This window comes from Apium graveolens, chromosome 11 (genome assembly GCF_009905375.1).
Source record: "Apium graveolens cultivar Ventura chromosome 11, ASM990537v1, whole genome shotgun sequence".
In the NCBI taxonomy this organism is placed as follows: domain Eukaryota; kingdom Viridiplantae; phylum Streptophyta; class Magnoliopsida; order Apiales; family Apiaceae; genus Apium; species Apium graveolens.
In genome coordinates this window covers 139,697,978-139,721,373 of record NC_133657.1, presented here as the reverse complement: position 1 = coordinate 139,721,373, position 23,396 = coordinate 139,697,978, and the positions used below count along the sequence as shown (strand labels likewise).

The window sequence follows — 23,396 nt, the reverse complement described above, 5'->3', positions numbered from 1 at the left end:
TACTTGCATTATTGTTTACACTATATATTATCTTGCGAGCTGTAATGCTCACTCTTGCTTCATTTCTTCATCACACAACAACAGTTAGGAAAGATGGCCAGACTCAAGCAGACCCAGCGCAAGCGCGTGGGAAGCGTCATGCGTCTTCCCGTTGATGTTGTAGCTGATATAGCTGCAGAGGTAGATCTATTGGTAGATCAGGCATTCTACTTTTGGGAACCAAATATTATATAATTATAACTTGTGGGAGATAATGGCAATTAACTGTAAATTTATCAAGTAATCATTTTGGGTTGTAATAACTTTTAAATTGTGGATTCAAGGACTTGTACTTATTTCAATTTCATCTCTGAGACTATAACGGGTTGTGGTGTGTGTTAGTGTGGGGTCACAGCATAAGGTTATTTATTATTAATTAAGTGAAGTGATATTGTGGAAAGAAAGACCGTGACGACCCGGATCCCTGACCCCGGATCTGGGGGTGTTACAGGGAGATTGTTAGATATATTTGAGATGTCATGTCTAATATGTTTCATGTTTAGTTTTCAGATCTTAACAAACAGGAAATATCAGTACTTACTGGAATCAGTACTTACTGGAAGTCATAACTTAAGGATATCAGGACTTAGATTATCAGAAGATAATATCAGAAGATGGATATCAGAACCTAAGTACTGGAGGACTAACAGTTAAAGAAGGAAGCTGATTTACAGGAAAGAAGATCGAGACTAATACAAAAAGAAGATATGCATGGAAAGAGTTAGAGGACTTAAAGAATTGTATAAGATATCTGATTGATATATTTTAGGAGACAGAATTATATTCCATATCAATTAGAAGTTATCTTGTAACTGTGTACTATATAAACACAGACATAGGTTTACACTATATGTGTTATCATTATCGAGAAGATCATACATTGTAACCTAGCAGCTCTCGTGATATTTGTTCATCACTGAGAGATAACAGTTCCATTGTAAGAGAGGTTATTATATCGAATATATCTGTTTATTGTTACTTGTGTTCGAAATCGATTTGATTATATTCTACACTGTATTCAACCCCCTTCTACAGTGTTGTGTGACCGATGTTAAAAGTATTTTGACAACAACGGTTAAAAAAGCCACCGATGTTAAAAGTATTTTGAACATCGGTCGTGTTTTAAACGATGTTAAAGCCTTTTTAGACATTGGTTTATATTGTAACCGTTGTATAATCTTTATTAAAAATACCGATACATCAGTTTACTGAGTAACCGTTGTCTTATCTCTATTAATTAAAAAAACAAAAAAACGGCTTATTATATACATTCTCTTGCCCGCTTTTATTACAACCTTCGGTTTCAATTTCCCCCTGCCCCAAAATTCTAATTTCCCCCCATTTGTCCCAATTCTTCCCCCCTTTCACCCTCGACCATATTCTCTCTCTCACTCTCCACCCTCTCTTTTCACTCACTCTATCACCGTCCTTCTCTCCCTTAGCGTCTCTCCCTCCCTCTTCAAACTTTAACCCTAATTTCACTACACAAATCTCTCTCACCCGCTCCCCCCCCACTCTCTCTCCCCTTCTCCCTCCTTCTCTCTCTCACACCTCGCTCTCTCCCTCGAGCTTTAACAAAAACCCCCTTTCTAAGAAGATATGAACCCTAATTGAAATTAAGTACAAACTGAGCCAGATTATTTCAATCCATCTTATGGTTTTTGGTTAGCTTTCAATTAGTAAGATTATGTACCGTTTCTGCATATTTTCTTTAGTTTATTTTCATATTTTAAGATTCTTTAGTTTGGGTTTTCATATTTTATTTTTGGTTTCTGCAGATCTGAAGTATATAGAGTTGCGGAAGTTGTTGCGAAGATTGATGCTGATGATTTGGCTGCATTTCTCACTAATATTTCCGTGAGTTTGTTTGCTCGGTTTCGTAATTTTAGATTTTTTGAATTTTAATGAATTAATGTTTGATTATCTCGATTAAGATATATATTTGGATTATAGTGAATGTGTATGTGTTTTTGGTTTTGATTAATTAATAACAAAATGTGTTAAGCAGGTTAGACTTCTTAGCCTTTGTGTAGCGATCATTATTGTATTGCATGCTCGTTGTTACTCGTTATTTTAGTGTCTGCCTAATATTTACAGTCTCTCGTATTTCCTTTTGCGTCCAAATGTTATCCTACGAGCAGGATATATAGAGTATGAATATTATGGACAACGAGCGATTTGTTTATGAAATCTAAGCATTTAATATTTGATAATCGTAAGTTGTATAATATGGATGGACTAAATTAGGATGACTATTTTTTTTCTATAGCTTGAACACGATGAGAGTTCTAAATGTAAGTAAAGTAGTTGACAAACACCAGGGATATGTTCATTTTACAGTTCTGATCGGTTTGCTATATGTCATCTCTGGATTTGGTGGGAGTTTGCTTTCTGCTCTATTTATCTAGTCAAATATATATGTGGGTGCTTCTAGTGCACTTTTCGGATTACTTGGTGCAATGTTGTCAGAACTTATTACAAATTGGACTATCTATGCTAACAAGGTATTTGACGGACAACCGTTTATGATAGATTTATGAAAACAGTGAGTTTTTATTTACAATGACGGACAATGAATATGCTGTGACTTTGACAAATTCTAAATTTAAGATGTATCAGCATGTACTCTGGGTCATTTCTCTGATCCTTGTGATTCTCTAGTGAGTCCCGTAAATATGAAGTAGCCATGTCCAATGAAAAGATAGTTTTTGTTCATGCACACACGCCTTCATGAGGCATGAACCCTTGACCTCTTAATATCAAGAGGAGAGGGGATTGGAATACACCTGGCTAAGCTTTGTAGATAAAAATAAGCCTAGCTGCTAAATATCCACATTTTTTTATCATACACTGGAAAGGTAAGTATTAACAGATATTTATAAATTAATAGCTTCTATGAAGATAGTGTCTGGTGAGTATGATTGCACATTAGGAAAGCAGGGCTATTTTTTAATGTGAATTGGAATTGAAGCTTTTGATTATCTGTGCCAGGTTGGTCCTTGCCCTGGTTATGCTTCTTCGTGGAGTTAATTTAAATGACCATTGTTCTTAGTGCCACTATATGAGTAGTGTACCTATTTCACGGCAGAGATGCAACTCGCAACTTGTTTCATGCACGGTAACTAATCAATTATTTTATTTGCAGAAACTATAATGTGATTAGTTTCTTATAATGTGTGGGTTTCAAAGAAATATGTTTCATATAATATGTTTATCTTAGAATCTGTTGTTAAGTTGAGATATCAGGTGCATATTGCTATGTTTTAGGTGCTTATTACTATGTTTTATATATTATAGAATTGTAGATCATGTACAAATGAAACCAGCCAACATTTGAAATATTCAAATTGTCATATGAGTGAAGGGAATATAATGTTAATTCACAAAATTATAAAACAAGAAACAACCATAGACTGTTTATAGTGGAACTATAAGAGTTAATTTACTATAATAAATATCGTAAAAGATTTATGTACGAATACTTTCACAATTTAGTATAGTTTAGAGTATCTATGAAGGTGTCTTTATCTACTCATCTTGTTCCCTTTCCTTTTTTCCTTGGGCTAATCTACCTCATAAATTACTTTATGATGTTATTAAAAGGTTGGAGGAGAGTGAGAGTACATGGCCAGGTCGGAAGCATGTTGTTGCATGCTCTGCTGTTTGCAAATCATGGAGGAGTATGTGAAAGGATATTGTTAGAAATCCAGAGTTTTATGACAAGTTGACATTTCCAGTTTCTCTGAAACAGGTAGCTCTTTTATGTCTTTGCTTATGCTTGACTGAGGTTTACAAATTACAAGTACAAGACATTATCAGCTTTAGATAATTATCAGCTTTGTTTTCTAAAATTTAATGTCAGAGTACTATCTGGTCTTCGGTTGTGAACCTGTAAAGCTGAAAAACATCAAAATGCTCAAAATTATAAATAACCAAAGTACTAACCTTATTTATTGACTCTTTCTTATCTGAGATGATATTTACAAAACTTTTGCTTTCTAAACATGTAAAAAGAAAAGACTAGCTGTAAAAAGAAGCCAAATATGTGTATTTTGTAGGAACTTATAAATGGAGTCTGATCTAGCAACTGGACAGACTCCCAGCCTACAGAACTAATTTTGAGTTAATTCTCTTATTTATGTTGTGTTATTTGTTTGTAAATGGGCATGCCTTTGGGCTTATATACTAGTTACTTATGCACACAAAAATAATATGGAAAAATTCTCGTCCATCCTTGGCAGAAACAGAATCATTTTTTATGGTTTAGATAATTCAATACCACTTCACTTAATAGATGACATAGACATATTTCTGTATTATTAATTTTTTTTCCGGTGAAACATGTCCTTATTAGTGTGGTTTTTAGAATATTAATCTAAAAATGGCGGAACCACTGAGAGTTTCATAATTATAAGTTAAGTAGCTAGTGTTAGATATGCACTATATGCAACAACAGGGCTATATGAGCATTTTATTCTTTTGGTTTTTCCTTTTCTCATCTTTAATGTTTATAATCTCAATGTGTCAATATGTTGCTGCTCTATCCACTGAGACACACCACTTAAACTTGCAGACTACTTCAATATACCAGGTGTCTTCACCATTGAGAGTATCCCAAATAGCCCCTCTGGCAGTGGTGGTTCTCTCCAGACTTCTGTAATGGCCACTGATTTTAGGGGATTTGTTGAAGTTGTATTTGAGAACTCAGAAGATAAAGTGTAGTCATGGCACTGATGGCCACCACTTCTTTGTTGTGGGGTAAGTGTAACGCCCCCAAATCCGGGGTCAGAGGATTTGGTCGTCACGAAGAAACCTCAATCCAAAACAACCTATTTAATCGATAAATAAATGCCAGCGGAAGATATTTAACATAAATGACCCCAACTAATCCAAGATCTTTTAAGATTACAGTTCTAGAAACAAGAATTCCAAATTCCACAAATAAATTTTTCACTTTCTTTTAAAACTCCTTTCAATAAATTCCAACTCGAAACTAAACCCACTAGTATAACTTCGAAATGAAGTATACTAGGCCCAAATAAAATATACAACTATAATATTATATAATTTAAACAATTTTACACAATAAAACTTACACTAGCCCGCAACCCTGGACCAACCACCTTCCAAGAGTTTCTTCTTCGCTTCCTCGAATTACGCGGCTAAATAGCAAGCTAATCCTCACTGGAGGTTAAATTTGAAAACAGGAAAGTATGAGCGAAAGAAATGCTCAGCAAGATCATTATGACATATATAGGGTCGTTTTGATATAAAACCGACATCTGCATTAGAGCAGAACATTTAAAATCATAGTTGCTGAATCATAAAATTTTAGTTGAGGAATCCCAGATTTAATTCCTTAATTGTATTCAAAACCATTTTAATATTTTTGAGCGAAATGCTTCAGCAATACTTTGAATCTTGACGAGAATAAAACTCATAAAATAGTATTTACAGAAATATCGTAAACAACAATAACAAGAAGCAATGATTATGGATTGAATCATAAACTTTATTCAAAATTGAACTCTTGAAATTAATATTTATTTTGCTGTTATATCAAATTAGATATTAATACGAACTTTGATGCTAACAACCTACCCGCGCTAAAATAGGGAAGTCAACATCAATCATCTGCATTAATACCATCTTTTATATTTATGAACAAACTAAGTATTCTCAAAATAAGAAACTGAATCAAAATCACATTTCATCTTTTATCCGAAAATAATATACTTAATAAATCATTCCTTGTAAGATGTCAAAAGCAATATAATAATTTAGATTGGAATCCTCGAACGACGGTGTGTTGCCGCCGATGATCAGCCGCGGAGCAACACCGGTATGCCGAAGCATATCCAACTAAATAAATGGGGCACCCAAGGCACATATCGGCCTAATGGTATTATATCCTGTATAATACCTAAATCTCCGCTGGACCGCCGCCACGGCCTCTTACGCAACCATCCAATCTTAAAACATTTTATTGAAAGGGGTCATAATACTCGACACCCTTATAAACTTTTATTCCCCCATTTACTTGGGCAGGAATACTCGCAAAACCAACTCATTTTTTTCAAAACTCAAAACATTTATAAATCCAATTTGATGAGTAAAATCACTTAGCTATTCTGAACATTGAATAGCAGAAGAGTATTTGCATAATAAGCATTTAACTCAGCAATATGTAAAATATTTATCTATTCTGAACTTGAAAATAGGAAAAGCAATACTTGCATAAGAAGATTTAAAATAAATATCACTTGAATAATAAGTGATTATAGGGATACTTGCCTTTGGATTTTTAGCAGTTAGCACACTCGCAATAACACAAATATCTCATGATGCTTTCTCAAGACGTCACCATTTCTTATTCTTAATTCTTTGATATGTCGCTAATGCGGTTACTGCAGTCTGATACGAAATCTTATCCAACTTCATTCTTGATCCCCAACGTCTGGTTCTATCCGTCTCGAACCATCCGTAACTACTGAACCACTATGCAACTCTCCCTTTTTCTTTTCTTTTGCTTGGTCTCACGCCCTTAAAGCCTGATCCTATCATAAGCAAAAAGATACTACTTTAGTATCCTTCTGAAACGATTATCTTATCTCTACCCTTTCGCGATATATATATAGCATATAACAAGTAGCACACATTATAGTTTAAAACTTACTACCAACTCACAATATTATTTAACACGAGAACGCGTAACTTATGATAATATTTTTACGGAAAATTCGACATGACCTATTCGTAATATGTACAATACCCTGAATAACCACACCACAAATACAACTCATAAGTCATTTCAATGTTCTTACCCAGACATATCCCATACGTGTTACGACTAACAATCATAACATGCTTTCAAATCATTGAAATCAAATAAGTCAAATAGATTTAGATACAGGGGAATTTTTAGAAAATTTTGGCATGAAGTATTCGTAATTAGGACTATCCGCCTGTTTTTCAATTCCATAATTTAATCTTATAACCAAACAAAATAAAGTTGCCTCAACTTGCAGCAACATAAAAGTAAACAAGTAAGAAAAGTACCCGCCCAGACTTGCGGCACCTAAACAATTAAGTATACTTAATAATTTATAATATTTGAACTTACAGTTATATAATTTAGCATCACCAATTCAACTTGAGTAAACACTTAAATAAATCACCTTGCACATATATCACATAGACAAGTAACTATACACATATTCAAATCACACTCTAATAATTAGCAATTAAACTCAATCTCAAATAAGCATATACTAACATGTATTTCCATAAAACACATCGCTATATATTCTCATTTAACATCAAGTTGCAAACAAAAGCTTTGTAAATAATTAAACATATAAAAACACATAACAAGTATCTTGGCTGCTCGATTTCACAGAAACTAAGTTCGCCTCTGGATTTTTAATAAATTCATAAATAGGTTTGTTGTAGTGAAATTCAGTGGAGACTTAACTGACTCACATATCTAACTACCATAAAAATTTCAGATGAAAGCAAGGTGTTTAGAGCTCCTAAACAGAGTCGTCAATATGGCCAATAAATCCTGTCCAGAAATTCTGCGCACCCTACAATAAATAAATTGTATCTCAATTTGTACAAGTCTGGAAGTAACCAAATTTTGCAGACATATAATTAAAACATAAACCTATAATTATTGTTTTTTAACCATAAACCAATTAGGTCTCTAAACGTCTCAAAAGAACCATCTAAAACAGGACAGTTTCCTTGCGAATGCTGAATTTTCTGCACTTAGATTTTATTAACAACTTTAATCAATTCTTAACAATTAATTAAAACCATAGTCTCTATTAATCCAATTATCAAACACTTAGTATGCACCAATTAATCAAATCTTAATATCTTAATATTATCAAAACCACAATAAGCACAATTACAGAACAAAATATCTTCAAACATCCTAATCGATCCCAAAATTCATAATCAATAAAAAAAAATAACAATCTGAAAATTCACTCGCATAACATATGAAATTCTGATTTAACATCTAAACGAATTAATATTTATAATTTCGGACTCAGGAAAACATCATCGTCCCCGCCGGCTCATCGGAGCTCATCGTCGGCGGTGGGTCGACCCGGAGGTTCCCGTTTTCGGGCTTCCTATCACGGGTTCGTCCCTAACACGATACAAACACGCATTGTTAACATGATTCGTTAAGAACCAAACTCGGAATTCAAAAATCAATCTCAAACCCGAAGTGGGTCTCATGGATTCAAATTATACATACAACTATAAGCTCATACAGTATGTATCGATGTTTAGGAGAATTAAAGCAACAAGAATCCACTCCCAATTTGGCCAATCGACCAAAAATCAAGAGAGAGGACCGAGAGAGATGGATATTAGGTCGATGGAATGAGAAGGAAAAAGGGCTGCTGATTTGAGTTAAGAGAATACAGGGGTGGTTTTGTAATTTAACAATTAAAATCTGATTTTTTTTATCTTGTATTCCTTTTATATTAAATGCTTAAAATGAAATTAACAATTATAAAACTATTCAGTAATAGCTGAAAATGATGTGAAGTATATTTTTAAAATGTAGAACACAAAATTAGATTTCTACCCATATTTTTTAAAATAATTTTTGAGCATACGGTTTATTTTATACGAATTTTACAAGATAATACTCAAAAATAGAAATAAAGCTCATACAATCATTTTAAAATACTCCAACCTCAAAATAAATCCAACTATTATTTTTAAAATATTTCTAAGGGTATTCTAGAGATAATAAAATAAATTTCACAATTTAATCATATACATTTGATTTAATAAAAATATTTAAAGATGAACTAATCCCCATTTCACATAATAAATCATGAAAATATCTTACAAAAAAAACATTTTGACCACAATGTCACTCACATATTAATCAAATAACACATAATCACATCTCTCAAATAATAAAATCTCATATTCACCAATTTTATATTTAATCCTTTATTTATAATTCCTTCTGTATAATCACTGATCACACTTCAAACCTCTTATTGACTCGCCAAACTGGAATAATCTATTTTTAAATATTTATTCACCAATTCACATAAATATCATAAAATTCAAATAACTCATATAATATTATTCATTTAACATGTAACAAAATAGTCGTTATATACTATTTTCGAATATTTTAACAATTCACCTGCTACGAGGGAGAATCTCGATAAAACCAAGTATATTTTGAAAATAGTAAAAGTAATTAAATACTCTCACATCAATGACAGGAATCGATATCACAATTATCAACTAAAACATTAATCATTTAAAAACATGAATTCATCAAAGAGGGATAAAATATCCACAACTTTATTCCCTCCCAATTTGAAACAATCACATAAAATCATCCAGATATTACTAATATAAATTCTTAAAATTACTGAATATCACAATCTACTCCCCTTATAAGGATTCCGTCCTCGGAATCAGCAGAAGAAAGCACTAAGGGATCTTCTAGCCAACTTTCCATTTCCAAATAAACCTAATTTCCCAAAATCTCGAATAAATCTTGTATTTCTTGTATAATAATACTTTTACAGGAGCTTCACTATGCACCATTGTTCCATTCACATCCTTTGACCAATTCTTCAATATAATTACTTTTTACTGATTGCGAGAAAGAAGAATAGAGAGAAAGATAAAGAGAAAGAAAAGAAGGAGAGAGATAGAGAAAGAAGTAAAGAAACAGACCGACTTCGTTATACGCCACTGATATTCTAATCGCATCGCAGTCCACTATTGCTCTTGGTAATTCCATCACACCGCATTACTTTGACTTGACCAAGATAACTCATCTTAACTTGATTGGCATACCTTCAAATATTTGGAATGATAAAATCATGAAATTTCAAAAAGAAAAGAATTTGAAACCATAACGGGACCAAAATCTGAATTTGAGAAAAAATATTGTTGAAATGAAAGAATAACTGAGAGATCAATATGATCAAATGAACTTGGTATTGCGTGTCCAAATTAAGACACTACTAAAGGTTGTTAACCTTCATGTATTCACAATACACACAAGTGATGGCGTCCCATCCAACTCCTATCACCAGACAAGTATACCTTATGTCCCCTATAGTTAGGGTTGTTCATCTCAGTCAGAATAAAAGAATATCAAAAGAATCAAAAATCAAATGAATAAAACTAGAAAGATATCAAAGCTGATATTTTTGAAGGAAATGAAGTCCAGAGAACAAAAATTCTGGAATACAATGACTAAAAGAGTGTTAGGGAATATCCTCTAAAAGATACCTCTTTTTGAGAGATGATAAAAGAAGTTAAAGAAAGGGAAGGTATTGCCAAAGTCTTAGTACTTATCTTCTATTTGAACTCTTCTGTTGACTCGTCATCCAACTCTAGACCATTCTTCATATTCTAAGGATATCGATAATCTTCATCGTCGTCGAATCATAGTTTCGGAAGATTCCACAATAGAATTTGTAGCTTCCTGGAGTTCCATCCGGCTCAGCACAATCATCTTAAACGAATACGCCTATCTTAACTTATTCGTTGGTACTATATCCAATAGTCCAACAGGAACTCGATATGAGCTCAAACATCCTCACATAGCTATACACACTCCTACACACTCTCGTTTCTAGTTTACTATAACCTCAGCTCTGATACCAACCTGTAACGCCCCCAAATCCGGGGTCAGAGGATTTGGTCATCACGAAGAAACCTCAATCCAAAACAACCTATTTAATCGATAAATAAATGCCAGCGGAAGATATTTGACATAAATGACCCCAACTAATCCAAGATCTTTTAAGGTTACAGTTCTAGAAACAAGAATTCCAAATTCCACAAATAAATTTTTCACTTTCTTTTAAAACTCCTTTCAATAAATTCCAACTCGAAACTAAACCCACTAGTATAACTTCGAAATGAAGTATACTAGGCCCAAATAAAATATACAACTATAATATAATATAATATAATATAAACAATTTTACACAATAAAACTTACACTAGCCCGCAACCCTGGACCAACCACCTTCCAAGAGTTTCTTCTTCGCTTCCTCGAATTACGCGGCTAAACAGCAAGCTAATCCTCACTGGAGGTTAAATTTGAAAACAGGCAAGTATGAGCGAAAGAAATGCTCAGCAAGATCATTATGACATATATAGGGTCGTTTTGATATAAAACCGACATCTGCATTAGAGCAGAACATTTAAAATCATAGTTGCTGAATCATAAAATTTTAGTTGAGGAATCACAGATTTAATTCCTTAATTGTATTCAAAACCATTTTAATATTTTTGAGCGAAATGCTTCAGCAATACTTTGAATCTTGACGAGAATAAAACTCGTAAAACAGTGTTTACAAAAATATCGTAAACAACAATAACAAGAAGCAATGATTATGGATTGAATCATAAACTTTATTCAAAATTGAACACTTGAAATTACTACTTATTTTGCTGTCATATCAAATTAGATATTAATACGAACTTTGATGCTCACAACCTACCCGCGCTAAAATAGGGAAGTCAACATCAATCATCTGCATTAATACCACCTTTTATATTTATCAACAAACTAAGTATTCTCAAAATAAGAAACTGAATCAAAATCACATTTCATCTTTTATCCGAAAATAATATACTTAATAAATCATTACTTGTAAGATGTCAAAAGCAATATAATAATTTAGATTGGAATCCTCGAACGACGGTGTGTTGCCGCCGGTGATCAGCCGCGGAGCAACACCGGTATGCCGAAGCATATCCAACTAAATAAATGGGGCACCCAAGGCACATATCGGCCTAATGGTATTATATCCTGTATAATACCTAAATCTCCGCTGGACCGCCGCCACGGCCTCTTACGCAACCATCCAATCTTAAAACATTTTATTGAAAGGGGTCATAATACTCGACACCCTTATAAACTTTTATTCCCCCATTTACTTGGGCAGGAATACTCGCAAAACCAACTCATTTTTTTCAAAACTCAAAACATTTATAAATCCAATTTGATGAGTAAAATCACTTAGCTATTCTGAACATTGAATAGCAGAAGAGTATTTGCATAATAAGCATTTAACTCAGCAATATGTAAAATATTTATCTATTCTGAACTTGAAAATAGGAAAAGCAATACTTGTATAAGAAGATTTAAAATAAATATCACTTGAACAATAAGTGATTATAGGGATACTTGCCTTTGGGTTTTTAGCAGTTAGCACACTCGCAATAACACAAATATCTCATGATGCTTTCTCAAGACGTCACCATTTCTTATTCTTAATTCTTTGATATGTCGTTAATGCGGTTACTGCAGTCTGATACAAAATCTTATCCAACTTCATTCTTGATCCCCAACGTCTGGTTCTATCCGTCTCGAACCATCCGTAACTACTGAACCACTATGCAACTCTCCCTTTTTCTTTTCTTTTGCTTGGTCTCACGCCCTTAAAGCCCGATCTTATCATAAGCAAAAAGATACTACTTTAGTATCCTTCTGAAACGATTATCTTATCTCTACCCTTTCGCGATATATATATATAGCATATAACAAGTAGCACACATTATAGTTTAAAACTTACTACCAACTCACAATATTATTTAACACGAGAACGCGTAACTTATGATAATATTTCTACGGAAAATTCGGCATGACCTATTCGTAATATGGACAATACCCTGAATAACCACACCACAAATACAATTCACAAGTCATTTCAGTGTTCTTACCCAGACATATCCCATACGTGTTACGACTAACAATCATAACATGCTTTCAAATCATTGAAATCAAATAAGTCAAATAGATTTAGATACAGGGGAATTTTTAGAAAATTTTGGCATGAAGTATTCGTAATTAGGACTATCCGCCTATTTTTCAATTCCACAATTTAATCTTATAACCAAACAAAATAAAGTTGCCTCAACTTGCAGCAACATAAAAGTAAACAAGTAAGAAAAGTACCCGCCCAGACTTGCGGCACCTAAACAATTAAGGAAAATTACCCGCCCAGACTTGCGACACCTAAACAATTAAGTATACTTAATAATTTATACTATTTAAAATTACAGTTATATAATTTAGCATCACCAATTCAACTTGAGTAAACACTTAAATAAATCACCTTGCACATATATCACATAGACTAGTAACTATACACATATTCAAATCACACTCTAATAATTAGCAATTAAACTCAATCTCAAATAGGCATATACTAACATGTATTTCCATAAAACACATCGCTATATATTCTCATTTAACATCAAGTTGCAAACAAAAGCTTTGTAAATAATTAAACATATAAAAACACATAACAAATATCTTGGCTGCTCGATTTCACAGAAACTAAGTTCGTCTCTGGATTTTTAATAAATTCATAAATAGGTTTGTTGTAGTGAAATTTGGTGGAGACTTAACTGAGTCACATATCTAACTACCATAAAAATTTCAGATGAAAGCAAGATGTTTAGAGCTCCTAAACAGAGTCGTCAATATGGCCAACAAACCCTGTCCATAAATTCTGCGCACCCTGCAATAAATACATTGTATCTCAATTTGTACAAGTCTGTAAGTAACCAAATTTTGCAGACATATAATTCAAACATAAACCTATAATTCTTGTTTTTTAACCATAAACCAATTAGGTCTCTAAACGTCTCAAAAGAACCATCTAAAACAGGATAGTTTCCTTGCGAATGCTGAATTTTCTGCACTTAGATTTTATTAACAACTTTAATCAATTCTTAGCAATTAATTAAAACCATAGTCTCTATTAATCCAATTATTAAACACTTAGCATGCACCAATTAATCAAATCTTAATATCTTAATATTATCAAAACCACAATAAGCACAATTACAGAACAAAATATCTTCAAACATCCTAATCGATCCCAAAATTCATAATCAATAAAAAAAAATAATAATCTGAAAATTCACTCGCATAACATATGAAATTCTGATTTAACAACTAAACGAATTAATATTTATAATTTCGGACTTAGGAAAACATCATCGTCCCCGCCGGCTCACCGGAGCTCATCGCCGACGGTGGGTCGACCCGGAGGTTCCCGTTTTCGGGCTTCCTATCACGGGTTCGTCCCTAACACGATACAAACACGCATCGTTAACATGATTCGTTAAGAACCAAACTCGGAATTCAAAAATCAATCTCAAACCCGAAGTGGGTCTCATGGATTCAAATTATACATACAACTATAAGCTCATACAGTATGTATCGATGTTTAGGAGAATTAAAGCATCAAGAATCCACTCCCAATTTGGCCAATCGACCAAAAATCAAGAGAGAGGATCGAGAGAGATGGATATTAGGTCGATGGAATGAGAAGGAAAAAGGGCTGCTGATTTGAGTTAAGAGAATACAGGGGTGGTTTTATAATTTAACAATTAAAATCTAATTTTTTTTATCTTGTATTCCTTTTATATTAAATGCTTAAAACGAAATTAACAATTATAAAACTATTCAGTAATAGATGAAAATGATGTGAAGTATATTTTTAAAATGTAGAACACAAAATTAGATTTCTACCCATATTTTTTAAAATAATTTTTGAGCATACGGTCTATTTTATACGAATTTTACAAGATAATACTCAAAAATAGAAATAAAGCTCATATAATCATTTTAAAATACTCCAACCTCAAAATAAATCCAACTATTATTTTTAAAATATTTTTAAGGGTATTCTAGAGATAATAAAATAAATTTCACAATTTAATCATATACATTTGATTTAATAAAAATATTTAAAGATCCACTAATCCCCATTTCACATAATAAATCATGAAAATATCTTACAAAAAAAAACATTTTGACCACAATGTCACTCACATATTAATCAAATAACACATAATCACATCTCTCAAATAATAAAATCTCATATTCACCAATTTTATATTTAATCCTTTATTTATAATTCCTTTTGTATAATCACTGATCACACTTCAAACCTCTTATTGACTCACCAAACTGGAATAATCTATTTTTAAATAGTTATTCACCAATTCACATAAATATCATAAAATTCAAATAACTTATATAATATTATTCATTTAACATGTAACAAAATAGTCGTTATATACTATTTTCGAATTTTTTTCACAATTCACCTGCTACGAGGGAGAATCTCGATAAAACCAAGTATATTTTGAAAATAGTAAAAGTAATTAAATACTCTCACATCAATGACAGGAATCGATATCACAATTATCAACTAAAACATTAATCATTTAAAAACATGAATTCATCAAAGAGGGATAAAATATCCACAACTTTATTCCCTCCCAATTTGAAACAATCACATAAAATCATCCAGATATTACTAACATAAATTCTTAAAATTACTGAATATCACAGTAAGTTTGTTATAATAATCCAATATACGCTTCTCAATATTTTTGCTCTCAAATTAAAGTTGACTGGTCTTGATGAATGGGGGTGAGTGGTTACCTGCAAGCAGAGAAATTATGTTGTTCAGGTTTGTAGCTCTAATATTACGAATAAGTTATACAGTTTATGGCTGATAACATTAAATCAATGTCCTAGATAATAAAGTAGAACATAATCAGTATCCTAGATAATAGAATAAAACATTATGATTTTTGATCGATACAATTTTCCGTGTAGTTGTCAATATTGGTGTTGCACTCTTCATGTTCAAACAGTTGGATGGTATAAACGTTGTTGTATATTACTCAACTTCTGTTTTCTACAGTGCTAGTAAAGTCTCTTATTTTACCAGTGCTCTCGTTGGGACATCAAATGATTTTATTTATGCAAGTTCATAGTATCTTTTAATAGTTGAAGTGATTGGTTTGAAATTATATTGCAGGCACAACTGTAGCATCTTCCGCGATGGACAAGCAGGGAAGGAAGAGTCTACTTGTTATAAGTTTCGCGGGAATGGTATTGTAGCGTAAAACTACATATTGTTCTTGTAGGCATGTAGCTCATAGACTTGCACAAACAAATTTTGTAATGTAGATGTTTGTATTTTGGTAAAAGCTAATTATGTGTAATTATGATCATAATGTAGATGTTTATATTTTGGTGGATGTTTGGATGTAAACTGGTGCTAACACTACAAAATATTAGAATATATTGGATATTTGTTGATGAAAATAGATTTGGCTATTGTGATATAGTTTTGGTTTATATACCAATCAAACCTAACAAATAACTGATGTCCTATGGAGGTTTGACATCAGCTTATTATATAGCAACCGATGTCTCTTATGAACAAAACATCAGTTTAGTGGATCAACTAAAGTCAGTCTTTATAGCCATCTCTCGGAGTCTGAACTGTTCACAGCATCTTGGTAGGTGAGAGGCTTATCATTATCCGTAAGCATCACATCACCATCTTGAGTCAAAAGAAATTCATAATTTCTACCGGGCTCATGGTGAATTCTACTAGATCTACGAATTACCTGTGTTTCTTAGACATGATTACTTTCAACATTTTGATATACATACCGATCTTATTCCAACTCTGGTTCAATATTATCATGTTGTTCTCGATCTTCATCGAGATGTATTATCCTCCCACTGATTTTCTTAGAAAGTAGTTCTCCCTCAAGAAATACAGCGGCCCGAGCAACAAACAATTTGTTCTTGGAAGGATTATAAAAAATATACCCTAGTCTCACTTGGGTATCCCACAAAATAGCATCTATCTAATTTTGGTCCAAGCTTGTCAGAGGCTAAACATTTTACAAACGCTTCACATCCCCAAATTTTCATAAATGACATGCTATGGCATTTATCACTCTATATCTCATACTGAGTATTTTGAACCGCTTTAGTCAGAACTCGGTTAAGTGTATATGTAGCCGTTTCTAGAGCATAACCCTAGAAAATGAATGGAAGATCCGCTTGACTCATCATCAATCACACTATGTCCAACAAGGTACGATTTCTCCTCTCAGAATCTCTATTCCATTGAGGTGTTCCAGAAGGAGTAAGTTATGATACACTATCACACTCCTTCGGGAAACTCTTGAAATTGAGGCTTAAGTATTCTCCTCCACGATCTGATCGTAGAACTTTTATACTTTCCTTTGTTTGCTTTTCTACTTCAGCCTTATATTCTTTGAACATTTCAAAAGAATCGGATTTATTCTTCATAAGAACCACATATCCATATCTACTGAAATCATCAGTAAATTTTATGAAATAGTATAAGCCGACCCTTACCATTATACGCATTCGACCACATCATCATTATGTATAAGTCATAATCGTTCAGTGGCCCTCTCACCTGATCAGGTAAAAGAAGCTTTAGTCATTTTTTCAATGAGACAAAGTTTGCATCTTCCATATGATTCAAAATTAAACTTATCCAAGTATCCATCTATATGCAACTCAAAAATTCGTTCCTCATTAATATGGCTTAACGACAATGGTAGAGGTAATGTTTGATTTGAGTCATCTTAGAACATATAAATTGTTAACTAATTGTGAAACATTATAAGCCTTATCATTAAAATAGAATAAACAACTATTGTTTATTTAATTAAAATGAAAACCTTTCTTGTCCTAACAAGAAATTGACCTAATGTATCGACTAAAGGCAGGCACGTAATAACAATTTATCAAGTTCTCAATATCGCCTTACGGGAAAAATTAGGTATCGAGTTCCTTCAACTAGAGCAACAACTTTTGCTCCAATTTAACCCTATACCTAAAGCATGACCATTGCTAGTCTTCTTCTTTAGATCTTCCAAATAAGCTCGACAATTTAAAATCCATTCATCCAGTTATTTCCACAGAAATGACAATCATCTCCTTTAACAACACCACTAATAGGCTTCAAAAGCCCTTTGGGATTGGACTTTGGTTTGGCACCGAATAAGATCAAATCTTCACCTTGCCTGTCCACTTTCATTTCCCATTTGCATTCCATGTGTACATCATCAATATGGACATAATTCATGCCTTTATCGTGTTATTTTCAGCAGGTCTAAACATGCTTAACAACTCACTGATTGTTCTGTCTATCTCATTCCCTTTGTTCTTAACAAACTGAGAATATAAGTTGTTCAAAGATCGTTTGATCAAATCAAGCTGAGTCTCTAGACTATTCTTGAAACCCAAAATATCAAGGTACATATACCTATCATCTTTAGAACATGTGGTCCAACTCGATATCATTCTCCCATTAATGCAAAAATATGGTGCCTTATTATTGTCAAATCTTTCTGACGAGCCTATCCTTCAAACATCCTTTGGAGGTGCTCAATCATATCTTAAACATCATTATGCTCTTGTTGCTTCTAAAGCTCAGCACTCATAATTATAAGCATGAGACATGAAATATCAGTTGCATTATCATTTTCTTCTGGTAAGCATTTTGTTCAGCATATGTTTCATTCTCAGCTAGAAGAAATAAGGGAGGGGTTTGAGTGACATCCTTGAACCCGAGGACAATCCTCAAGTTCCCATGTCAATTGAGGAAATTATTTCATGTCAGCTTGTCCTTCTCAAGGACTATTACATAGAGAAGTTATTTGTGTTATTTGTCATTTGATATCTACAATATTAAAGTGCATAAAATGACTTAGTCTACAGATGATCATTAAATTATGTTCAAGTGATTATTCACATATATATATATTCACACTATATATCTCCCACTATTATTATCAAATCAATAGCCCTAACTATTAATTCGGAAAAAATATCTTCTATATCCTTTCTAGTGAGCCAAGATCCATACTTCACCACGTATTAGGTCAGCTTTGGTTTTTCTCCTAAAACATGATTATTTAGGTAGACAACATTTGTCAATTATATCAACTATATAACTCTTGGATAGCTAGGTGGAACAACATTTGTTCATATTTATCTAATAAATCTCGCCAAACTCTATGCCTCTAAGTTCACAATCATATTGTGATAACTTAGTTAAGTCAAACCCAATAGTCAAAAAATATCAATATACTTCAACACATCTCCCACGATAGATAGGAGTACTTCGCTTTGGCGAACCCACTCCTGGTCGATGTAGGGGTTAACGCATTGGACTCATTGGAAGGCATCTGATCAACTTAATATTAACTTTAGGATTTTGTTAATTTTAAAACGATCATGATCCCATCATAAAGAGATTCCCAATTTTTCCTTGAATAAAATACTTCAAATCAATATTCGTCAATGGTTTGATTTCCAGGTAGTGAGGGAGTCACAACGGTCTCTCTTAAAACCCACAACCTTACAAGTTCAATGAACTCGCTTCTGACAAAATTGCTCCATGTCAGAAACAAAGAAAATTTGTATTTTATTCCGTGTTTCATAAACACGAGAATCTCATAATCGTTTGTTCATTTTAAAATCTTGAATTGTTACAGATTTTATCTTGTTTAGCAAGCATGGCATGGCTGTCGTATCTAATACATACATCCTTAATCTAATTAAGCATGCATCTTTATAAACTACTCTACACATACATTCATCATATGCGCATATATATGTAAAGTGCAATAAATAAATGTGGTTGGTTATGGCTTCATCCTATATGATCTTTATCAAGCTGATGACAAAGATCTAGGTCAATCTAAGGTGGAAAATAAATACAGGCTAACTATTACATGTCTTCTTCCTTGGATAGCCTCCGTGTGGGATTACCCTTAATCTTCAAATCTTCATGTCTTCATGTACATTAAAAGAATGAAATATGAAAACTAATATAATGAACTTACAAGAAGAACTCGAGTTACATTCGAGATTTAATAATTACAAGATTAAACGACATGCAAGCCGTATTTGAAAAACTAAAATCATTAACCTAAGGTCATAGGCCATAACCATCCACCATGCTCAATTAACACAAAATAACATGTTAAAACACATAATCTGATCTTAACATATCATACCCGTCATGATCTAATCATAAAAACCAAATATTGAAAAAATCAGAAAATTCGAAATTAAATCTGATAAAATTAAACCGCAGATTACAGGGCCTAAACGACGTCAAACTTCTTACAGATCATTCGTTGATAACTTTTTATATCAGTTACGTTCAGACACTCCATTACATATGAAATAGCATATTTGTTCGCCAAAATCGGACACCAGACACAGATTTCAGCAAATTCGTTGCATCCGATTCAGAATCGTATTAAATACGATTCTTATAATAAGAACAAATACAAAACATGTATATATCAGTATATATACAGATTATATTATCATCATATGTTTATACAACTCTCATGAATATCATATATTCAAAACATATATATACATACGCATATATAAACATAACAACATGTAAAATATACAAAATCGCATACATAACAGTCATGGAATATTGTATACATATTATCATCATAAAACTAGTAAACACATAAATGAATTAAACACTTTTCGCAAGTAGCTCTGATGCCATTGTTGGTTTTCGATAACATAAATGCAACGGAAACAGTAATTAAAACGTAAAAAAATAGAAATTTCGAAACCCACCGCAGGATCCATGTGAAAAACATATATTTAATTTGTAGATCAGATTGTTTACCTTTAAATCTTTACCAATTGGTTGACTAATGGAGATCCAAAACTTATACAATCACCACGCATCCCGCTCTCGCGATCTACGCTTTATCGGTATCCACACGAATGCTTGAACTCAAGGATTGGATGTGTACTAGCATAAACCCGTTTCTTCTTGCTCTCTCCATCTTCTCTCTTGGTGGCTAGGGTTTTAGTAAAAGTTTTGCTTACAAAATCAGCTACACAAGAGATATTATATAGAGAGTAGAAAAATGAATTATAACTCTTAACTAATTAGGAGTTATTATTAATTCGAAATTCCTATTTGTATTATAATTAAGTTTCACTTAATTATTTAACAAATAAATTTCATAATTAATATTAGTAAATTCGAATAACAATATTTATCTAATTAATTAAGTCATACTTAATTAATATTATAAATAATTCGAATTACTTTAATATAATTTAAATTTAATTTAAATTAAATAATCCTTCAAGCATTCTTAGTATGTGACCCTATAGGTTATTATTAATTTGGCAATGAATTTTAAATCTAATTTAAAATCGTAAAAGATGAGCGGCATCTAGTAATACATCTGTTAGATATATTTGATAATGTAATGGCTAATATGATTTATGTTTAGTTTTCAGATCTTACTTAAACAGGATAAATCAGTACTTACTGGAAGTCAGGACTTAAGGATATCAGTACTTATATTATCAGGAGATAATCATCAGAAGATGGATATCAGAACTTAAGTACTGAAGGACGTTCAGATAAGGACAGTAGCTGATTAAAGAAAAGAAGATCGAGATAAACATAAGAAGAGATATGCATGAAGAAGGAATTCTATGAAGAATAGAATACTTGGAAGAAAAGATATCTGATTGATATATTTTAGGAAGCAGAATTATATTCCATATCAATTAGCGATTATCTTGTAACTGTGTAGTATATAAACACAGACATAGGGTTTACACTAGAAGTGTTATCATATTCGAGAAGATTATTCATTGTAACCCTAGCAGCTCTCGTGATATTTATTCATCACTGAGAGGTAACAGTTCCATACTGTAACAGAGTTTATTATTTTAATAAAGTTTGTTTTCTGTTACTTGAGTTATTAAAGTTTGATTTGATTGTACTTTACACTGTATTCACCCCCTCTACAGTGTGTGTGACCTAACAAGTGGTATCAGAGCCTATCTGTTAATGCACAAACAGTTTAAGATCCAAACACAATCATGTCTGACACAGAAACTCCAACTAAGCCTACCAAAACTGAAGAACCTCCAAAGACACAAATTCAAAGTCGGTATGAGACCATCAGAGTTCCCATACTGAGACCATCTGAATATGCCATATGGAAGGTGAGGATGACCATGTTTCTGGAAGCTACAGATCTAGAATATCTTGATAGAATCAAGGAAGGACCTCACAAACCAAACATGCTCGCTGTTGCAGTTGCAGGAGAAGCAGCAAAGACTGTACCAAAGGAGAAGAGTGATTATACTGCTGAAGATATCGCATCAATTGCTAAGGATGCTAAGGTACGACACTTACTGCATAGTGCCATTGATAATGTAATGTCAAACAGGGTAATTGACTGCAAGACTGCAAAGGAGATATGGGATGCTCTGGAAACAAGGTGTCAGGGAACTGATACAATTAAAAAGAACAGGAAGATAATACTCACTCAAGAGTATGAACACTTTGACTCAAAGGCTAATGAGTCATTGACTGATTTATATGATAGATTTGTCAAACTCTTGAATGATTTGTCACTGGTTAATAAGGAGTATGATCTTGAAGATTCAAACCTTAAATTCCTGTTGGCTCTTCCTGAATGCTGGGATTTGAAGGCAGCAACAATAAGAGACAACTACAATCTTGATGAAACAATTCTTGATGAAATTTATGGAATGCTCAGGACTCATGAACTTGAGATGGAATAAAGAAGCAAGAGGAAAGGAGGAAAGTCAAGGACAGTTGCTCTCAAGGCTGAAGAAGAATCCCCCAAGGAAGCTACCTTAAAGAAAGACAAGGGTAAAGCTCTTTTCACAAAGTCTGATACTGAGTCATCAAGTTCTGAAAGTGATGATGACTCAGATTCTGAAAGCTTGCCTGAGACTGATGCTGATGAGGAGATGATGAAGCTGTGTGCTCTTATGGTGAAAGGGATCACAAAGATTGCATACAGGAAGTTCAGGAAGGGAAAGAAGTTCTCCAGGAAAGGCACAAGTTCTGATAAGAAGAATTTCAGAAGATCTGAGGGCAGAGGAGGAAAGTCTGACAGAGGAGATTAAACCAATGTCAAATGCTATAACTGTGGTGAGAAAGGCCACATATCTCCTGATTGCAAGAAAGTGAAGGGTGACAAAGGCAAGGCTCTTGTCACAAAGAAGAAAAGCTGGACAGACACCTCAGACTCTAAAAGTGAGGAGAATTATGCTTTGATGGCAAATGCTGATAAAGCAAGTGCTGAAAGCAGTTCTGAAGTTGCTGAATCAAAGGTACCTCAACTACTTATGCTTTTCATACTGATGATATCAATGAATTGAGAAGATATCTTAAAACCATGTTTGTTAGTTATAGAGATCAAACTTTAACATGTGAAAGATTAACTTCTGAAAATCTTGCTTTTAAGAAAAGAAATGATTTCTTAGAAAAAGAGTTAGTTATGTTCCATCAAACTCAGAAAGATAGAGATGATGCTTTTTATGTTAGGGATGAAGTGCTAAAAATGAATGAATCTCTAAAAACTGAGTTAGAAAAGGAAAGAGAGATTATCAGGACTTGGACTAACTCTGGCAGAACAACTCAAAA

General features: G+C 32.9%; 1 pseudogene; it reads left to right on the top strand.

The window, feature by feature from the left end:
- The first annotated feature begins 2,318 nt into the window (after positions 1 to 2,318).
- Positions 2,319 to 3,306, top strand: LOC141695944 (RHOMBOID-like protein 1; annotated as a pseudogene).
- The last annotated feature ends 20,090 nt before the right edge of the window (positions 3,307 to 23,396 follow it).